At 32.2% G+C, this 19,624-nt stretch overlaps 1 protein-coding gene and 1 non-coding gene across 4 annotated transcripts in view; one reads left to right on the top strand and one right to left on the bottom strand.

Moving 5' to 3' along the window:
• The window catches only part of LOC114929964 (uncharacterized), a 127,801-nt gene that overhangs the window by 77,700 nt on the left and 30,477 nt on the right, over positions 1–19,624 (bottom strand). The gene's annotated exons all lie outside the window — the stretch shown is intronic.
• On the top strand, positions 626–698 carry TRNAK-CUU (transfer RNA lysine (anticodon CUU)). The gene has a single exon. It is a non-coding gene; the product is annotated as a tRNA-Lys (tRNA).

Consider the following 19,624-nt stretch of genomic DNA (forward strand, 5'->3'; position numbering starts at 1 on the left):
ACTCGCTCCTTATAAATTTTTAAATAATAATAATAATAATAATTTTTATATAATTTTTAAATATTTAATGATTTGATGAAAGATAATTCACGGGGAAGCTATGAGGATGCTATTGTATGAGAAGCATTTATGTTATAGATTTTTAAATATTCCTAAATGAGTTTAAACACGTGGAAAATATTCGGTTGGAGATAATAAATATCGAGTTACTCGTAAAAATGAATGATAGAGAGATTTAAAAGAAATTTTATGTTGTCAAGAATCTTTTAAGGAAGCTTGCCAGAGATTAAAAAAACGCACTTTCCTGGTTTTCAGGCGGATATAGATAAAAGAAAAAGATAACTAATTTATATATAAATTTAGAAGAAAAAATATTTCCTGGAAAAACTTTGTAGCATTGATTCGTTAGAAAAATCACTTTTTATAAACTTTTATCGCATAAATACATGTTTATTAACATAAAGTGATGAATTGAGATCTAGATTTTAATAAGTAAGACTTGATCATTGATCTTAAATTTATTTTAAATATTTTTTATCAATATTTAAATTGTAATACAAATAGAATTTTTATATTTTTTTTTTCTTCGATTTTAATAAACTCTTGCTCTTGTAATCGAGTATAAGCCCGGCTAGCTCAGTCGGTAGAGCATGAGACTCTTAATCTCAGGGTCGTGGGTTCGAGCCCCACGTTGGGCGAATTTCTTTTGCTTTAGAATTTTATGGTAGCCCTATATAAGCTTAAATTTATTATCTTTTTATCCGAGAACGATAGACGAAAGGTTTTCCATGGTTAATCTGTTCTAACACACACAGTTTAGCTGTATTGTAGTATCTTTCCTACAACACATGCATCGTTCAAGAATAGTTTTCTTTAACTAATTTAGGACTTTTCTGTAAAATCTTTGATAAAACAACTGTAATAAGACACGCTACTTTTTCTCTAATGAAACTATTAAATTCTCAATATTAAATTTTCATAAACTATACTGAGCTACAACTTGAAAATTTTAATTCGGATAATATCTACTTGAGTTTATTCATATTTTATATCTCGATATAATTTGTCTGTCTTTAATTCTGTCCGAGATTGATGAATAATGAAATTTATTGCACAGCTGATATTTGCGCAGCTGCGATCAATGACTTTCTAGAGAGCAACAGCGATCATTAATACTTATTAAGAGGACGCTGAAAAAATTGTGCTATCTATTACTGTTTGATGTAACAACTTTACATGGCTCATCTCAATTTCATCTGACACAAGCTGCAATTTAATAAAATCTAATATTCGTCAAGTATACATGAAAGAATATGGATAACAATTAGTGATAAGAGCAGGCTAAGAATAAATTTTTTTTATCGGAGTTATATCAAATATGAAGTCTATAAAATGATTATTTACATATCTGCTTCAAAAAATAGATCTGTCAATATATTAGTGATATGCATATTATTAATTTATTGACAAATATATTAATAATAATTTTTTTAAGCAGATATATGTTAACAATATAATTATATAATAATTATCTTATTGTGATGAAATTTCTGGTGGAACACACGCAAAAAATGTGTCGCTTCTAAATTTTCATTTAAGTCATGAGTGAATATTTTCCTGAAAAATTTGCGATGTGTTGAGATTGCACAAGGATCAGTTGCTTTTTCATATGAATTTCCCGAAATAAGAATATAAATCTCTATATCTGGTCGTGTTTTCCTTCGACAGACCGCCGTTCTATACGAAGCATAGGATCACTTAATTGGAGGGGCGTCATTGCTCTTTTGTATTTATGCATTATAATAAGCCCGAGGGTTTTTTGTTGGGATGATATTATAATCATCGGCGCTAACACGGACGTTTGAATATAAGGGCTTGATCAGGCCACAGCAGCAAAATAATAAGTCACGAGGAGAGGGCAGACAAATGCAATGGCGTGGTACCCAATTTATGCAAATAAAATGTCAACACACATGATTAGTTCAAAATTAAGTTTCACTTGGAAAAATGCATCTCGATTCATATACAATATATTATAATATATAATATAAAATATTTTATATATATTATATTATTATATATATATATATTATTTTCACGTCAGTCTTATAAAACAATTATAAGCGATAAAAAATAATAAGTGTACATTATTATAATTTAAGAATATTTAAAAAATATATAAGATTTTGCAATTATATTTTACTTGAATATATAAAAAATGTCCAATGGGTGATTTAAAATTTGATAATTTAAATTCTAAATTCTTGACATTAGTCGGGGAGTATTAATCGCACAGGCGAGCGATGCAAACGACATACACGAGCAGTTTTTTGTAAAAGTGCCTCCGCAGGCACAGCCATAAACCTTTTTACGAAATGATCAAGTTTAATGAGAGTGCTAAGTGTTAATTAAATCTCGTCCACAGTTTTCGCGCACTCGTTTTTCCGACGAGGATACTTCAGTGACGTTCTGGCGAGGGCTTCTGCGCCAATGAAGAGTGCCGGAGATTTTATAGTTTAATAATAGAGCGGTGTGCGCGGGTATATAGAGAGTGTTTGCTTATCGCATCCCTGATTTCCAGCCGAAGACACGACGTCGTCGTACTTATAAGAGAGGACGAGAGAGAGAGAGAGAAAGATGGAAATATCGAGGGAATGAGATAAATGAGGAAAGTGAGGGCGAAATAAGATGCAACAAGAAGGAGACATCGTTTGTGCATGTGTGTTATGCAGCGAGTGGTAACGAAAGGGTGGGTATCCCAGCCTCATCCCCCGGATGCGAATAATCGAAGGATAATTTGAGCCGGCGGGTATCTCATCGCGTATTTCGTCCGAGTTTACCGAGTACGCCTTGTTTTAGTTATAATCGATAGCTTAGAGTTAGAGAGGCCAGTAATATTTTCCGATACCAAAAATACATAAATAAGTACATTAAGGGCGATAATGACATATATAGCTTCGTGGTAATTATACTCTGTTTCTTAAACACATTAATTATCTTCGCACTGAATTAATCTAACTCGCAACGCAGCGTAATATAGCAAATAACATAGGAAACACATTTAATAAGCATAACGTATATAAAATAACGTGAAATGTGAGATATCTCTCTTATATTACTTCTGAAATTACGGACTATTTCTTCACGTCATTATCATTTTTTAATAATAAAAGACATATATATGCTTATAAGATTTCATAATTAGATGGCAATATGTGACGATGCATGTGCAATTTGATAATATTTAACGTAATGCGCGAGCTAATAAATCTCTTTTTCAGCATCTGTAATTAAGACTTCTTTTCACCAGATAAAGATAAATGTAGTAGCGACGGCCACGAGTTGGCAATAAAATTTTCTTAATGCAGCACGCATGCATATTAATATCGACATGCGCATATTAATATATTTATGCGTCAATTGAGCGATCATTTTGATAACTGTGCCAGGTATTTAATATAATACGATAGAATTTTCTAAATTTTTATATATACGATAAGTATTTACTTCAAAAATTAAAACGAACGAGTTAAAGAAACATCGATCAAATAATCATACATATAATAATATAATTCTTCTATTTTTCATTGAATGTAAAAATACTTTTGCTCAGTATCCGAATTTTCCGAAGAAATTTCTCGATCACGTTTCTATAATAAAGTGATCACGCTCTCACGAGAATCGATGAGCCATTACCGATACTCGTACTATCAAACTACTAACAAAAGCATACCAGACATAGTTCCCGAATAAGTGTTGTTGCTGATTGAAAATCCTGGTTAAACCATGCAGGAAGACTAGCCAGGGCGTAAACCGAGAAGGATAGAAAGAGACGCCCTTCGTGAACAGTTGCCGAGGGCCTCTTGCCATAAGTGGTTAAAAGGGCCTTCGTATAGACGTAGAACACTTACATATAGGTAAGCGTATGTACGTACGAGCGAGGTGGATGAGAGCGTAATTCAATGTGCTCCAGGCGCGATTTTTATTTCTATTCGCTCGTAATAAACGATTATCGTAATAACAGTGATTACGCGGTCGGTTCACCTGCGCGACTTTGAAGTCGGAACGGGGCATGCATGCCCGAGTAAGAAGATTAACCCCTTAACTGATTATCCTTGCCCGATTTTTTTGATAAGGGACCGTCGGCCCCGTTTTCTACGCAAGGCAAATATCTCGGCACAATGTAAATGATCCATTTACGGCCACTTTCCTTCACGTGTCCTCGGACATCTCAGATATTTTATATAATTTTATATATTTTTTAATTACTTTCAATAATTTTCTGATGTAAAATATGTAATATATTGTATAAAATTATTTTTTATATAAATATTTCAATTACAAAAATTTATATTTTTTACTTCCGATCTAAATAAATTAGTTTTCTCATTCGAAATTTTATGAGAATTTTAATTATATTTTTAATAATTTTCAATAATTTTCTGATGCAAAGTAATACATTGTATAATTATTTTTTATATAAATGATATTTTAATAATTATAAAAATTAGTATTTTTTACTTCTCATCTAAATAAATTAGTTTTCAAATTTATGAGTTAGAGCGTTCATGAACAATATACGCTCAAATATTTTGTTATTTTCCATTTAATAGCATATATTTATGAGAATCGTTTTATCATAATCTTTTTAATTTAACTCTTATGAACTTGTTTCGGTTGATATCCATATTATTTACACATTCTTATCGTGAACACGATTCCACGGTCTCCTCTACCATGAGTGTGCGTGTCTTTCCACTTGTGCTCTACTTTCTGTCTTCTGACCGATGTACGCGTCAAAAGCTTTTAATGAAATCAATTCATTATCTGCTCATACGAGTTTCTTCCTCGAATTTGCATATCGCTACAAAAATTGTAAAGCAGAGATAAACAGCTTTTTATTATTGGTTGAGATAAGATCTATAAAATTTTAAGCGTGTACCCTTCGATTAAGCATTGGCAATTACTTAAGAAGAGGAAAACGAAGTTTGAGGCACTTTATGTCTTAATGTATTGTATGAAAAAACGAAAAGTAAAACAATCAAATAAAAGAAAAATTCGTGCCGTAAATGCAATAATGATTTATACAGATTTCATTTATTGCAGATTTTATATTTATCGGAGATAAATTTTGCAGTTGTAATATATCGCGCTTATAAGAAACAAACTTCGATAAACATTTTCAAAAATAATGTTATGTTGAAACTCATTCTTATGCCGTTTTTGTCATTCATTCGTATCAATTTTTTACACAATTACTTTAGACAATTATGCCGATGTATAATCCTTAATTAACACTCTTAAGTTTCTCTTTCACACGCGGTGTGTATTTTCGATCCCAGAATAAAACCATTAATAGTTAACATCGTGCATATCAATGCTTTATGGTTCCTTAATGACGGTCATTATAATGGCAAGACTTCGTGCCTCTGTTCTTCGATTTACGCAGTTGCTGCACTACTTGGAAATCATTATTCCGGAATAATCAAACGTAGCCCCCCATAGCACGGAGAATTTTTTATCGTGTGTTTCTCCTTTCGTATCATCTGAATGCGTTTCCCAGAAGTGCATTTTATACATACGTAATAGAAAAAAAATATTTTCTAAGAAAAAACACACGTGTTACAATATACCGCAACAATATTTTTCGAAATCTGCGCATAAGAAGAGAAGAATCACGAAATTTTTATTTTAATTCTATTTTATTTTTCTATTTATTTTATCTTCCTTTAATAAATATATAATTTATTAAGAGATATATAAAGAATTTCGGGAACGTGCCACGTGTCAGTCGCCACAAAGTTAATTCGATTACATCCAACTTGCGTAAATGCGAGTGTGTTTATATTATTGTATTATGCTACTATTGAATAGAACCGGGGTGTCATAAAGAAAAGCAGGTTGTCGCGTGCTTTAGAAAGAACCGAAAAAGGGGTGAGTCCCGGTTCTATACGTCACCCGAGTTCTCGAATGGGAATATCCAACATGTCCCATAAACGCCACACAGGTCGAAATCAGATATTGTTCGGGCCTCGGCCTCCCTTGCGACCTATGATGGATGAAACCGATCGGTCAAACCGGGCTGACCGGCTAACATTGTGCCGTCATAACCGCGGGTGGCGCAAGAATTTCCGAATTAACTTTCCAGTTTCAATTTATATCTCGTTACTGATTCTCATCCCAGTGCCACACGAATTAATTTGATAACGAACAGTTCTCGAAAGGAGTATGATGGATATATATATATTTTTTCTGCAGAGTGCAAAATGTATTTTTGCATTATCTATTAATAACATTAATTATGATATAATAATAATAATAATAATAATAATAATAATAATAATAATAGTAATAATTTCTCATCCCAGTGTCACACGAATTAATTTGATAACGAACAGTTCTCGAAAGGAGTATGATGGATATATATATATATTTTTTCTGCAGAATGCAAAATGTATTTTTGAATCATCTATTAATAACATTAATTATGATATTATAATATTAATAATAATAATAATAGTAATAATTTCTCATCCCAGTGCCACACGAATTAATTTGATAACGAACAGTTCTCGAAAGGAGTATGATCGATATATATATTTTTTCTGCAGAGTGCAAAATGTATTTTTGCATTATCTATTAATAACATTAATTATAATATTATAATAATAATAATAATAATAATAGTAATAATTTCTCATCCCAGTGTCACACGAATTAATTTGATAACGGACAGTTCTCGAAAGGAGTATGATGGATATATATATATATTTTTTCTGCAGAGTGCAAAATGTATTTTTGAATCATCTATTAATAACATTAATTATGATATTATAATATTAATAATAATAATAATAATAGTAATAATTTTGTAAAATAAAATTAATATAATAACGCTACGTAAATATTTTGTAGAATTCTTTTGAATGCAGCATAGTTTCATACGACTTTCCCCGGACTAATATACGAAATCTCGATCTCTGCCGATCTCCGAATCTACACAAAAAAAAATGTCTCTTGCGTCGGATAAAATCAGTCTGTCGGATCTTAAAATCTGGGGAGAATATCACCCCGGTCGTGTCTACCAAACGCGGTTAAATTCAGCATTCCGGGATAGGTATAGAATTTCCCAGGATAAAAGAACATCGGAGGATTGTCGTTCGAAGGGTAAAAGAGCCGCGATTGCCGGACAGAAGAAACAATTCCCGTGCCAACCCCTTCGCCGTGATTAATGCATGCAAAGATAGCGCGTTCGGGTTTTTACGTATTGGTTTCCAGGAAGAGATGGAAACGAGAGAAAAAGAAAAGGAGGGAAAAGGATCGCTCGTTATAAATGCCTCTGTATTCTATTGTCGGGGCACGCTAGGTGTGCTTCTCGGGTATCCGTATAAACTCTTTTCGGGAAGATTGCAGGAGACAAAGATAGAGATAGAAAGAGAGAGGGTCGTGACACGTAGTAAACCGTAGGGCGCCTCACGATGTGCATCAGATCTGATTTTTTGGGTCGAACGATAGATGCAGTTCACAGATAAGGATCGTGTACATCGATTTCTCGGATCAACGCTCGTAAGTCCGAGCGCTTACCGACATAATCTCTGTAACGGGTAATCGAACGATCTACCATTGATTGAGTTCAGAACTGGACAGTATATATTTAACACGTTTAACGTTAAATATACGATACGCGATAAAAATATCTCTCCCAATGTTTCCTCTCGATGATACTAATCTCCTCGAACGCGTAGTATTTCGCTCTATTCAGTACTTTTAAATATATAATTCATATAATTCTCCGTTTGTGTTTGATTTAAAAAATATTGTATATTTCTCTGTATTTAATTAAGAAAAAATATATTGATCAAATTTTTATATACTTTATTTTAAAAATCGCGTGATATTTTTGTATCTCTTTTCATTTGGAATTATTTCGAGCACTATACTTTTTGGAAAATAGATTAACGTTTCTTGAAAAAAAAGAAAAAAGAAAAGTTGTCAAGATTAAATTATCATAAAATTATACATATATTTATTTTATATATATTACATAATTGTCTTAAGCTGAAAAATTATTGCTCCGATTATTGCATCTCGAGAAATAATTTTCTATTTTCCAAAGATTTTCAAGGCAGCCCCTGTAAATCTTGATCACGTTCAAATACAATCTCCGCGCGGAGATTGATTAATCGAAGGTTGCGTGGTCCAGAGCGCGTTAAGTGGTCCACCGAAAATCTTCCTACGGGCTCTCTGGGGTTCTTTCGACATCGGGAGCCAGCAGGAGCAAACGAGGACAGAGGAGAAAAAGGAAGGAACCGCGTGTGAAATCGAAGCCGGTCTCGCGGCGGTGGACAAAGAGAGAAAAAGACGGAGAGAAGAATGCGACCTCCGCCGGTTACCGCTCTTTCCTGTCAAAACACGACACTAATGCATCATTAAAGGGACGCGTCTCTGGCCTGGTAGCGCCGGAGAGACACCTTCTTCGCCACATCGATCGGCTTACGTTTCTCCCTCGACTTATGCGAGCACACGTTACGGATTTAGGGTTCCCTCTCGACCGACGAATTTGACGATTTATCGGGAGCGATTCGTCAGGGAAGTTTATCCCGTGAAAATTACGAGCCGCGCTCGTTAAAACGCCGCGGCTTCCCAGAAGATTCAAATTGATTACTGATCGAACATATCAGGGATTTGCGTCAAACCAGGGTGTCTATAACGGTCAGGGAAATCTGGAGAACATTGGGCATTGTCAGGGAATTTTTTGTCTCAATAATTCGAAATTTTTTATTAAATAAATATTAACTTTTCCTTGACTACCAGCACGCTAATTTTCTATGTTGTTAAAAATCGATTCGTTAATTTTTATTTTTATCGTCGTGTTATTTTATTTCAATGTGTTTGATAGAGACAAAACTGAAAAATTTGATGTAAGTAAAAAAGGTGATTATTTCAATAGTTTATAGTGACATGTTTGTTTTAACTTCCGAACCTTTTCATAGTTGACAAAAATATCTCAAGGATTTCACGATTTAACATTTAATTGATTTATCATATGGATATATGCAAATTATATATTTGGTAAAAATAATACTAAAAAGTCAGGGAAAAAATTAATTTCTGGTCTTGGAAAATCTGGAAAGGTCAGGGAATCGTTTTCATTAAGTCTGCTGGACGCCCTGCAAACGAATAACGAAATTTTCAGGTGATAACGAGAAATAATAAAGTGTGAGGCGTTCGTGTTGTTGCGATCCGGTGGGTCCTTCAGATGTTGATGATAAATGACGCTCGAACGTGATAAGCATTTATTTAAATTATTATGACGCATGTTGCTACCAATCTGCAAGGGGCAATAGTCATCTCACCGCAATGAATCATAGTGTCCAATTTCTGAACTCTCCCAGTCATATATCTCTATCGATCAAATTAATTTAGCGAGGTGTCGGTCTGTTTAACAATTGTGGCTCTCACATTTCATAAGATGAGTTCCTCTATATAATCACATAGGTCACAATACACTAACTAGAGCTCTAATGAGTATATCAAAGTGTAGCTTATTAATTAAAATAATTTAACTTGAAAATAAAATAATTTAACTTGAAAATAAAATAATTTAACTTGAAAATAAAATAATTTCAAAATAGAAGATAATATATTTGAGACGTAACATTTCATACGACTCGAAAGAGTTGTGTGTGCAGAGACTGAGAAACGAAACAATAAAGTTAGCGTCGTACAATGAAGCCTCGAGATAATTCAGCTCTAATGAGTATATCAAAGTGTAGCTTATTAATTAAAATAATTTAACTTAGAAATAAAATAATTTAACTTGAAAATAAAATAATTTCAAAATAGAAGATAATATATTTGAGACGTAACATTTCATACGACTCGAAAGAGTTGTGTGTGCAGAGACTGCGAAACGAAACAATAAAGTTAGCGTCGTACAATGAAGCCTCGAGATAATTCAGCTCTAATGAGTATATCAAAGTGTAGCTTATTAATTAAAATAATTTAACTTAAAAGTAAAATAATTTAACTTGAAAATAAAATAATTTCAAAATAGAAGATAATATATTTGAGACGTAACATTTCATACGACTCGAAAGAGTTGTGTGTGCAGAGACTGAGAAACGAAACAATAAAGTTAGCGTCGTACAATGAAGCCTCGAGATAATTCACGCGCGGGCGTGGGTTAAAGATATTAAATAAGCGAGATGTTGCGCGCATTTTTCCAGAGGCTGGACCGGGAGGGAATCCAAGGGCTTAAATGACAAATTGATGCGCCGTTAAATTGGAGGGCGAGACCATTGCAGGTAGATGCATTCGGAGATACATACACTCGTAATTTCTAGGTACACCCGGAGACTCTCTCTCTTCGGGTCTCGCCGAATTTGCGTTGCCGCGGGCCGCTGGTCGCAGTTTCTAAATTAGGCTCAACTCGCGCTGATTGGACACCGCGAGAGAGCGACTCCTACTCTCGATTCTCATCGACCGAACGGCGATTTATCGCGGGCCGATCGACGATTATTAAAGTCAAGTGCGTCCAACATCATGCGCCGATTTGCATGTTTCAAGATGTATCCACCATCGTATGTAGCCCATCTCGTTTGTACTCGCTTGATCGCAAAGCCACTAATTTAGGATTAATCATTTCGTACATGCAGCATTTAACACGGCTGTTATTTATTGGAATATTTATCGGAGAACGCGTTCGCTTTGTTCTTCTAAATTAACTTTCTTTTCTTCATTCATTGTATTATTTTAATTCTTATATCGTAGTCTTGTAGAATTAATTTTTTTTCTGGGAAATATTCTTTTATACACTTTGATTATGTGTATATAATGATATCTCGATACAATAACAAGAGCGGAAGTTAATCAATTATTATTTTAATTAGAGAAATGAAAAATGTTTGATGGAAAATGTATATGAACGATTTTATTTATGTGGTAAATAGATTAATTTTTATATTGAAAATGATATGAATAGAAGTAGATTCTTTGATTATCTCTCATAAAATATGGAAATTTGGCCATTATATACTAACTTGTTTATGCAGATTAAGGGAATCAAATTTAATCGTCCGTCAGCACTTTAATAATGTTCATTGAGCGAGACTTTATCGCCGTTCGATCGACGGTTATTGAAATCGAGTACGTGCGTACGTTGAAAATTACTCCGCTACATGTTGTTAAATTATGTACTAAAAACCGCGTGAGATTTTGCAAGTAGCAAAATATCCGGCGCAAAACAGGTTCTCATATATTTTATTTAAATCAATATTCCTTCAAGAACAGCATACTATATACTAAGTAATACGGATGTTTATCTACACACACATGTATAAGTTGTTTATTGTATAAATCAATAGATTATAAACATGAAGAATATTTTAAGACTAATATTTTAATATCAAATTTTATATTAAATAAAATAATAATAATAATTGATTTTATATTATGAATAAATTTTTATTCAATAAATGATAACTAGAGCAAAACATAGAGATTGATCACAATCGGAGAAAATCCTCAAAAATAATATAGCTAATATCATTATATATTTAATTTAATGAATAGCACATTTGATAAATTTTTGATTAGCTCGAGAAATCATTTATTTAATTAACGTTTATTATGCGAGGATTAAAAAAAGGTCAGTGTCACGGTAATTTTTTGTGATCGCAACACGCAGAAGATAACGACGTACGTCGAGAAGCTTCTGGTATTCCAGCATTAGTGATTTTTAATGACGCTGTAAAGCGGATCGCGATCTTCTATCAGCGATCGAGACCCGCGATCCAACCTTTGCATAATTTCTTTTTCTTTATGTCATCCGTGTCGTTATGTCCACCGCGGGAAATTATGACGCGATGCTCTGCTCGTCGGCGCTTTTGCCTCTCGAGGAAGCTAGCAGCTAAGAATAGCAATCCGCGGAATGAGCTGATCCCGTTCAATTCATACACGCGTTAAATCCAATGGAAACCGCATTAGACCGGGTGTAATGACATCTGGCCGAGAGGCGTCGTGAAACCCAGCCGGTCCCATCATCGCGACGTTCTTAGGGTCGTCAGTTAATCCCAACTATTGCTAACTAAACTTTATGTATAGGGTGTTCACTGTTCGTTTGCTTTTTCGAGAAAACTTGCCTTCTCTCTTCGAGTTTTCATAAATAAACCTATACATATATTTGTCGATCGTTTCAGTGATAATTGTTTCATTTCCCTTTTGCAGAAAAATTTATTTTTTTATTAAATATATATTTTATTAAAATTATAATTTTATTTATTAATATATATTTTTTATCTAGTTTAATAAAATATATATTTAATAAAAAATTTTATAATTTTTTTATAAAAGAGATATACATATAAATTTTTTATTAAATATATATTTTATTAAAATTATAATTTTATTTATTATATATATTTTATCTATTTTAATAAAATATATATTTAATAAAAAAATTTAACACATTTTTTTAAAAATGTACATATATAAGTATATATTTATATAAAAAAGATACATAGCTTAGATACGCGGAAATAAATACTAATAGCTTGATTTTAGTACATATATGTGTGGGTGGTCCTAGTATGCACTTTTCAATTCGAACAATTGTTTTGTGACATCTGTATAAAGTGAGTTAACGCACATAAGAGCTACAGATCAATTGCGATTTTTTCTTTGGCTGGGCTGTACGCGTCTTTAATGCGTTCGGCGAATTTATCTTGCGGGTCCTTCATCCTATCAAACTATCAATGGAAACAGAAAGGGCAATCTAGCGGGATGACCGTTGATGACATGTTCTCTCGCGCCAAATGATTCACGAGGAAGAAATTAATGAACAATAACAAGATAATTGACGTATGTGTTTATTATAGATCGATATCTGAAGAAATATTAATTGAAGAGTTTAGAAATTATATAGAATCTTTAATATTAATATTAAAATATCTGAATTAGAAATTTGAAAAAATATAAAATAAAAATAAATATAAATTTGAAATTAAATAATTAATAATTATAATTTATTTTATTTATAATTTATATTTAAATTTGAAATTTTTCTTATATTGTGATAGTTTTATACAATCATTTTGTATTAAAAGATCATTTATTTCTCCGCTCGCAAAGAGAATAATTCTCGCGATAAACGTATATTGATAATATTTCATATACAAGTTTTAATGCCTTTTTATGGATAAAATGAAGGTAAACGTACATTTTTTCTCTCTCCCTCTTGAGTATCTTCAAATTAGATATTCTTACATCAGGTGCAATCATAAGACGTTTTCACGATATTCTGCCAATATATGTGCAAATGCAAGTTTCTTATAGCGGTTACTCGATAATTTGATTCATCGAAGGTCACTCAGCTGTTTACATCTCATGGCTATCATGAGGTTTTTCTTATAATATTTAAAAGTGTAACATATTGTATAAAATTATTTATAATTAAAAAAACATATTTTAAAATAATTATATAATTTTGCTGATTTAAATTTTTTAACGTAAACTTAGATTAATTTGCGCGGAGTTCTAATAATTAATATTTTTTTTATTATTTCACGAAATATTTTTTAAATTATTGTTACATTTTATTTGTGAAAAATTTTATTGTTTTTAAATCTTTTATGTAAAAGGAAATTTAAGTCCGAGAGCGTCTAAATTATTATTTGTTGTATATTATGAAAAATCATGTTTTCGTTCTTGGATTCAAGAAGATGATTTTTGAGTTAGATGGGACGGAGAAACAGTGGGGGACATACACGGTCTCGAATATTAGTGAAAGTTATGTATTTAGGTATAAGGGATGCGCGCCCTGTGACATGATAGGATCGTAAACTGCCTCAACATCGACCCGCTATAAAAAAAAGATGTTAATATGCAAAACTATCTCGTATAATATTTATTCTCGATGAGACTTGCGCTCTGTGGTCTCTTCGCGCATTTAATCTTACATCTGCTTTAATCTCTCACACCTAAAATAGATTTTAACCAGAAGAGAAAATCTGCACGAAAATCATAGATATTGACGAGAGAATTATACATTAATTATTAAAATATATAATATTTTTTTGTGTTACATATACACATATTTTTTATATTATTTAAAATTAATTTTATTTACAGTTAAGAATTTAGTAAAGCTCTCATGTAAAATACAAATTTTAATAGACCAGATGCAGATGGTAATGATTAGCCGTATACACATTTTAATTAATTATATTTAATACACTTCCAAATAAATAATTTCCGAATGACAGCTGAAAAACATGATTGAGTCACAACGGAGTCAATTATGCTTTCAGTTAAAGGCACATCGTACACACATTAACTGTGATATTAAATGCACATGCGCGCAATTATACGTATCTAATTAACAGCTTGCGCGAACTCGCACAACGACGAGTGTCCATCGATAACGATAACGATCTGGTTGGTATCTCCGGTAATTAGATAAACATGTGGTCGCATAATGGACTTAATTTTTGTGAGGCCGGTGGTTCATCGTGTTACACCAAATACGGGACGTGCAACTTTTCGCGATTTGGATTTTTTTCAACATCTCATTTCGAACACTGAATACATATTATTAACTGCAAGATGATTATCTACAAAGTCGATTTCACAGTAGAGTTTGCCGACATTTATTTTATGTGATCCTAACAGGTACTTTTTTATTCATAATGCAATGCGAGATAATTAAGAGACTAAATTATGAGACTGAAATTATGATTTAATAAACAAACATGAGCGAATAAATGTAATAAATAGGTACTTGGTTGATCTATGAAATTTTCAGCTAATAATTATAATCTCTTTATAATCAAAATTTTTTCGCGTCCGAACAAGATGGTAAAAATTCTGGACCACTTTCGCTCTTTCGGGCATTCGGGAAGGAACAATTTCAATCTCTGGCCCCATCGCGAGAAGCTTTGCGTGTCCCATCACATTTCGGAGGATTCGAATACCGATGTTCTTTGTTCCTTGATGCCTATCCTTTTTTTGACATTTGCTCACTTAGCAGCACTGTGTGTGGTGCACGCGAGAATAAGATGATTGAAATACCTTTTATTCGTTGTACTGTGTAATTATTAACATAGCACTTTAGTCATAAAAAAAGACGGCTAGTCGAGGGAATTATTTGGTGAAATGCGATTGTCGAGTCTCGTGTTATGAAATTAGAAAAAATTGATAATATGAATTTACTTGGGAGAGAACAATATTTGACAGGTGAATGCGAAATTAATAGAAAATAAAATAAGAGTGTAGAAATTAATTTGGAATAATAATATATACATTAGATTATTTGGTGTTTAACAATATTTAATTTTTATTAAATTTGAGACACTAGAACATTTATTTTTTAGAAAGGGTATTTTTTTTAATTCATTGTACTTTGATTATTTTTTAAATGCTCATATTAGAATTGTCATGCCAATTGATGTTACTATGCCATATGCCGCATATGCCGACATGTAGTAATTATTACAATCAAGATACTCGCGCGCAGACTTAATCATCCACGCTCACCCACCTAGACCCATTCTTAACCACCCGGAAGCGAATAGTGTATTTTTATTTTTAAGCTCTTTCTACATTAATTATAATTATATACAAGGTGTTCCGAGTATCGCGCCTTCTCTTTCCAAATAATGTAAATTAAAAAGATTTTAATAAGTTTACGTTTTTTTTTTTTTTTTTTTTTTTTCAAGGAAAGTAATTGCAATTACATACTGAATTTATCATCTCTTTCTCATTATATTTTTCTAAATTTAATAAAAATGCTTGTCTTTCTCATTTGCATTTCTTTTCTTTTCAGAATATTATCTTTTTTATTTTAATTGTTTATCTATAAGAAAATCACATTCGCGTCTCAAGTATCGTCTATTATAAAATTAATATTATTTATTAACGACTTTGTGATCAATACAATAATTTAATATTTAATCTTTTAATATAAATATTTGTCTATTTCTCGTTGAATATCTCAGAGGAAAATATAATATATCTTTGTAATCTTTTGCGCGAGACTCCTGTGAGAAAGTGCGCGATGCATCGGGAACACCCCATATATATAAGCAGCCTCCGAGCAGAAAGATCTTCAATATCATAATCGTGAGCGGTGAAGATGGTGTTAATGCGGACCCCCGTAGTTAACGCGAACCCCGCCGGGGTAATGCTTCGACGTGGAACTAAAATCCGGTTCAGTGGCTTCTTTGTACGTAACTCTCGCCTCCTCATTTGATATCATTTTTTATTAAATTTTTGGAGAACGAGATATATGATAATGCAGAGCCTCCCTGCTGCGGCAACACGCCCACTCCACGTAGATGCGTAATTTTTGATCGCGACTTTCACTCAAATTTCTACGAGCTTCTTGATGAATCTTACCGAGAATCGTGATTTAATAATGTCGATTAAAAGAGACCTAAATTCAAATAAATAAAAAGAAAACGTGCCGCGATATAATTTTCTTAACAAGACTTTTCAAAATCTTTTACGATCTTCAACAAAGATATCTCATGTGTTCTTATATCTAATATTTATATCTATTTTTTATTTTTATATCTATTTTATTTTATTTTTTTATTTTATTTTTATATCTATTTTTATATCTAATAATTTATTAAGATAATTAATCTTTGGCCTATTTTTTTTAAATCTTTTATATTAATTTATATTAAAACCTTCTCTTGAGTGTCTTAAATTTTATTTTTTTATTTTATTTTTATATCTATTTTTATATCTAATAATTTATTAAGATAATTAATCTTTGGCCTATTTTTTTTAAATCTTTTATATTAATTTATATTAAAACCTTCTCTTGAGTGTCTTAAATTTTATTTTAAAACTTGATATTTAAACTCTCTTTGATTTCAAGTATTCAGGGCTGTTTCGGACGTTTGGTGAGCGGAAAAGTTTTTTTCTCTCATTAAGATCGAGAGCGGGGAAAGATTCAACGGAGAAGAGTTATGACATAGTGATTTTATATCTGCCACGCTCGTTGTTACCTCATTTTAGGCACACGTCGCGTTTACACGTCACGCGCGGTAGATAAAATCCCGCACTTCGAAGACATTAGCTGAGGTGTTATCTTCCTTTTTTTTCTCTTGTCTCCTCGTAGGCAATTATCGCGTGTCGCATACCGTATACAAAAGACATGGGAGATATCTCCGCGTCTTGCTAACAATATCTGAAAGTATCTCTTCCTTCTTCTTTCTTCCTTTTGTTTCTCTCGTTGGTTATCTGAGGTCACGATGTAAACACACTTTCGGGGCGAGTTCAAGAGTCTGCCGAAATTTGGGAGAATTATAAGCGACGCGTAAAAAATTTATTAATGCAAAACGCATCGTATGCAGGCGACGAAAAAGAAACGAGTAGAAAAGAGAATTTTTTGTCCGCGAGAAAAATAATTTTCAACCCTCAGTCACCACTCATTTTTGGCCACCCTATTTTACCACTCTGGGTTAGAGTAACCCAGAGTCTTCTTTTGTTTATATTTCTGGATCTAATGAAGCTATTTTGAAGTATTTTTTTTCCAATCGATACGCCAGACAGTAAGAAAAAAGAATATATCGGTACAAATGTCACCAGATTTCTACGACTCGAGATATTTGAGAAAAAATGAAAAGTGATCTTCTAAAATAATATAATTTGTAAAAGCTCTTTAAAAAATTAATCAACAATTAAAAGGCAATAAGAGCTAATTTAATTCGATCAATTAGTAATTTATTTGTGAAAGAAAGTATAACATATTAAATAACAGACAAAAATTAAAATTAAAACAAATTCGTTCGGTAAAATTAAAACAAAAACGAACGAATTTATTGCCTTTTAATTGTTGATTGATCTTCTAAAATTTCGAAAAAATCAGAGAGGTAACTGAGGGTTAAATGTGTCACCTCCATACGCTCTCGTACCGGAAGTGATGCGCTGCCATCCGCCGACGGAATCCGAGATGTCGAAGAGTATCCCTCGGGAGAGTATCACCTGTGTAGATCCGGAGGCTCGATACGAAGAATTTATTGATACTGCATAGAGACGCTGAGGAAATGCCGCGCGCGACTCGCTTCGAATTAAACTAGTTTACTAATGGGACCAGCAAAACCAGCCACGACGGCACGTGTATAATGTTGGTTGTGAAACCACGTTGCTGGTATCTTTATGTAGGGAGTAAGAGAGATCCCCCTTTTTAGCGAACAATCTTGATCGTAATCTCTCTTTTAGACGGAAAAATTTCGCCTTCTTTGAAATATTAAAAATTATATTTTGTCATTTTTTGTTTTTCCTCGCTCTCTTTTTTTCATTTGTTTTCTTTTATATATGTTCGTACAAATAATAATAAAAGCAATGCATGTAAAAAAAAGCAATAATTTGAAGCTGAAGTTATGAATGAAATATCGAAGTAATAAAATGACATAATAAATAAAAGAATAAACAGTATAAAGATAAAAATAAATTAAATATAATAAAGCAATAGATGTTGTAATAATACAGTAATAATGCTCACTGTTTGATGGGTAAAGAAATAAAAGCAAAAGGCCAAAAAGAAGGATCAAAAAAATCGGAATCTATAAGAAATAGAAAGAGCGATGATCGCAAATACCGTAATGAAGAAAAGAACAAAAATACGCAGGTAGCTATCCTATAATACGATGTACTATCGCTGATATAACTAACGTAAAAACAGACGAATCTAACGAAGATGATTAGACTTTGCTTACTAAGCGGTTGCCCCGCTACATTCCAGACTGCATTGCGTAATAGTAATTCGACAAACGCAAAATATCAAGAGATTATTGGACAAAATTAAAAATTCACCATTTTCTTTTAGTATAACATTAATAAATTGCAATCGAAATCGATGACTTAATACGAAATAAATAAGGTATTGTACATACAATTTAATATAAGCTTATCCTGGAAATAAGAATTATATAATTATTTATATAATTACATATTAAATATAAGAATATTATATTTTTTACAAAAATAGATTACAAAATTATAATATTTTTAATTCCATGAATATTTCTTCCAATCGATAGAAGATTGATTGATATGCAAAAAATTGCACTTGAGCATTCAACGTCCTCGGAATTCGCGCGCAGATGTCTATCGGTTCGCTCTTGCATTTCGCCACCGCGTGCATTAAAGTACACACAGAAGAGATGTGCGTGCCCTGCAAATATCTGTGTGTAATATCTGTATTTAATACCGGTTTTCCGCGTTCGCGCACGCAGCGATGGAACGTCGCGACTTTCAGTTATCCGAGGGCTCTCGACCTTGCAACCGATCAGATAACGATGTCTCCGTTAATAAAAGCTATCGGGATTATTGTCAATGCATTCCCAATTCAGTTCAACAGCTTCCGAATGAAGAGGGCTAAAAGAAATTAATTGCGCAGCGACAAATTTCGCTTTCATCGACGGATTGCAATATATGGTGCCGAGATGGTAGGGTGAGATTTTATGAATTTTATGAATACATATTTAATGAATGTACATGTATATATATTTTTTAAATTGTACAAATTGATGTAATTATAAAATTATTATAAAATTATAAAATTATACTTATCGAAATTAGAAAAAAAATATATATAATAAATTCTTAATAA

This window comes from Nylanderia fulva, unplaced genomic scaffold (genome assembly GCF_048542155.1).
Source record: "Nylanderia fulva isolate GAGA-0341 unplaced genomic scaffold, ASM4854215v1 Scaffold9, whole genome shotgun sequence".
Taxonomy (NCBI): Eukaryota; Metazoa; Arthropoda; class Insecta; order Hymenoptera; family Formicidae; genus Nylanderia; species Nylanderia fulva.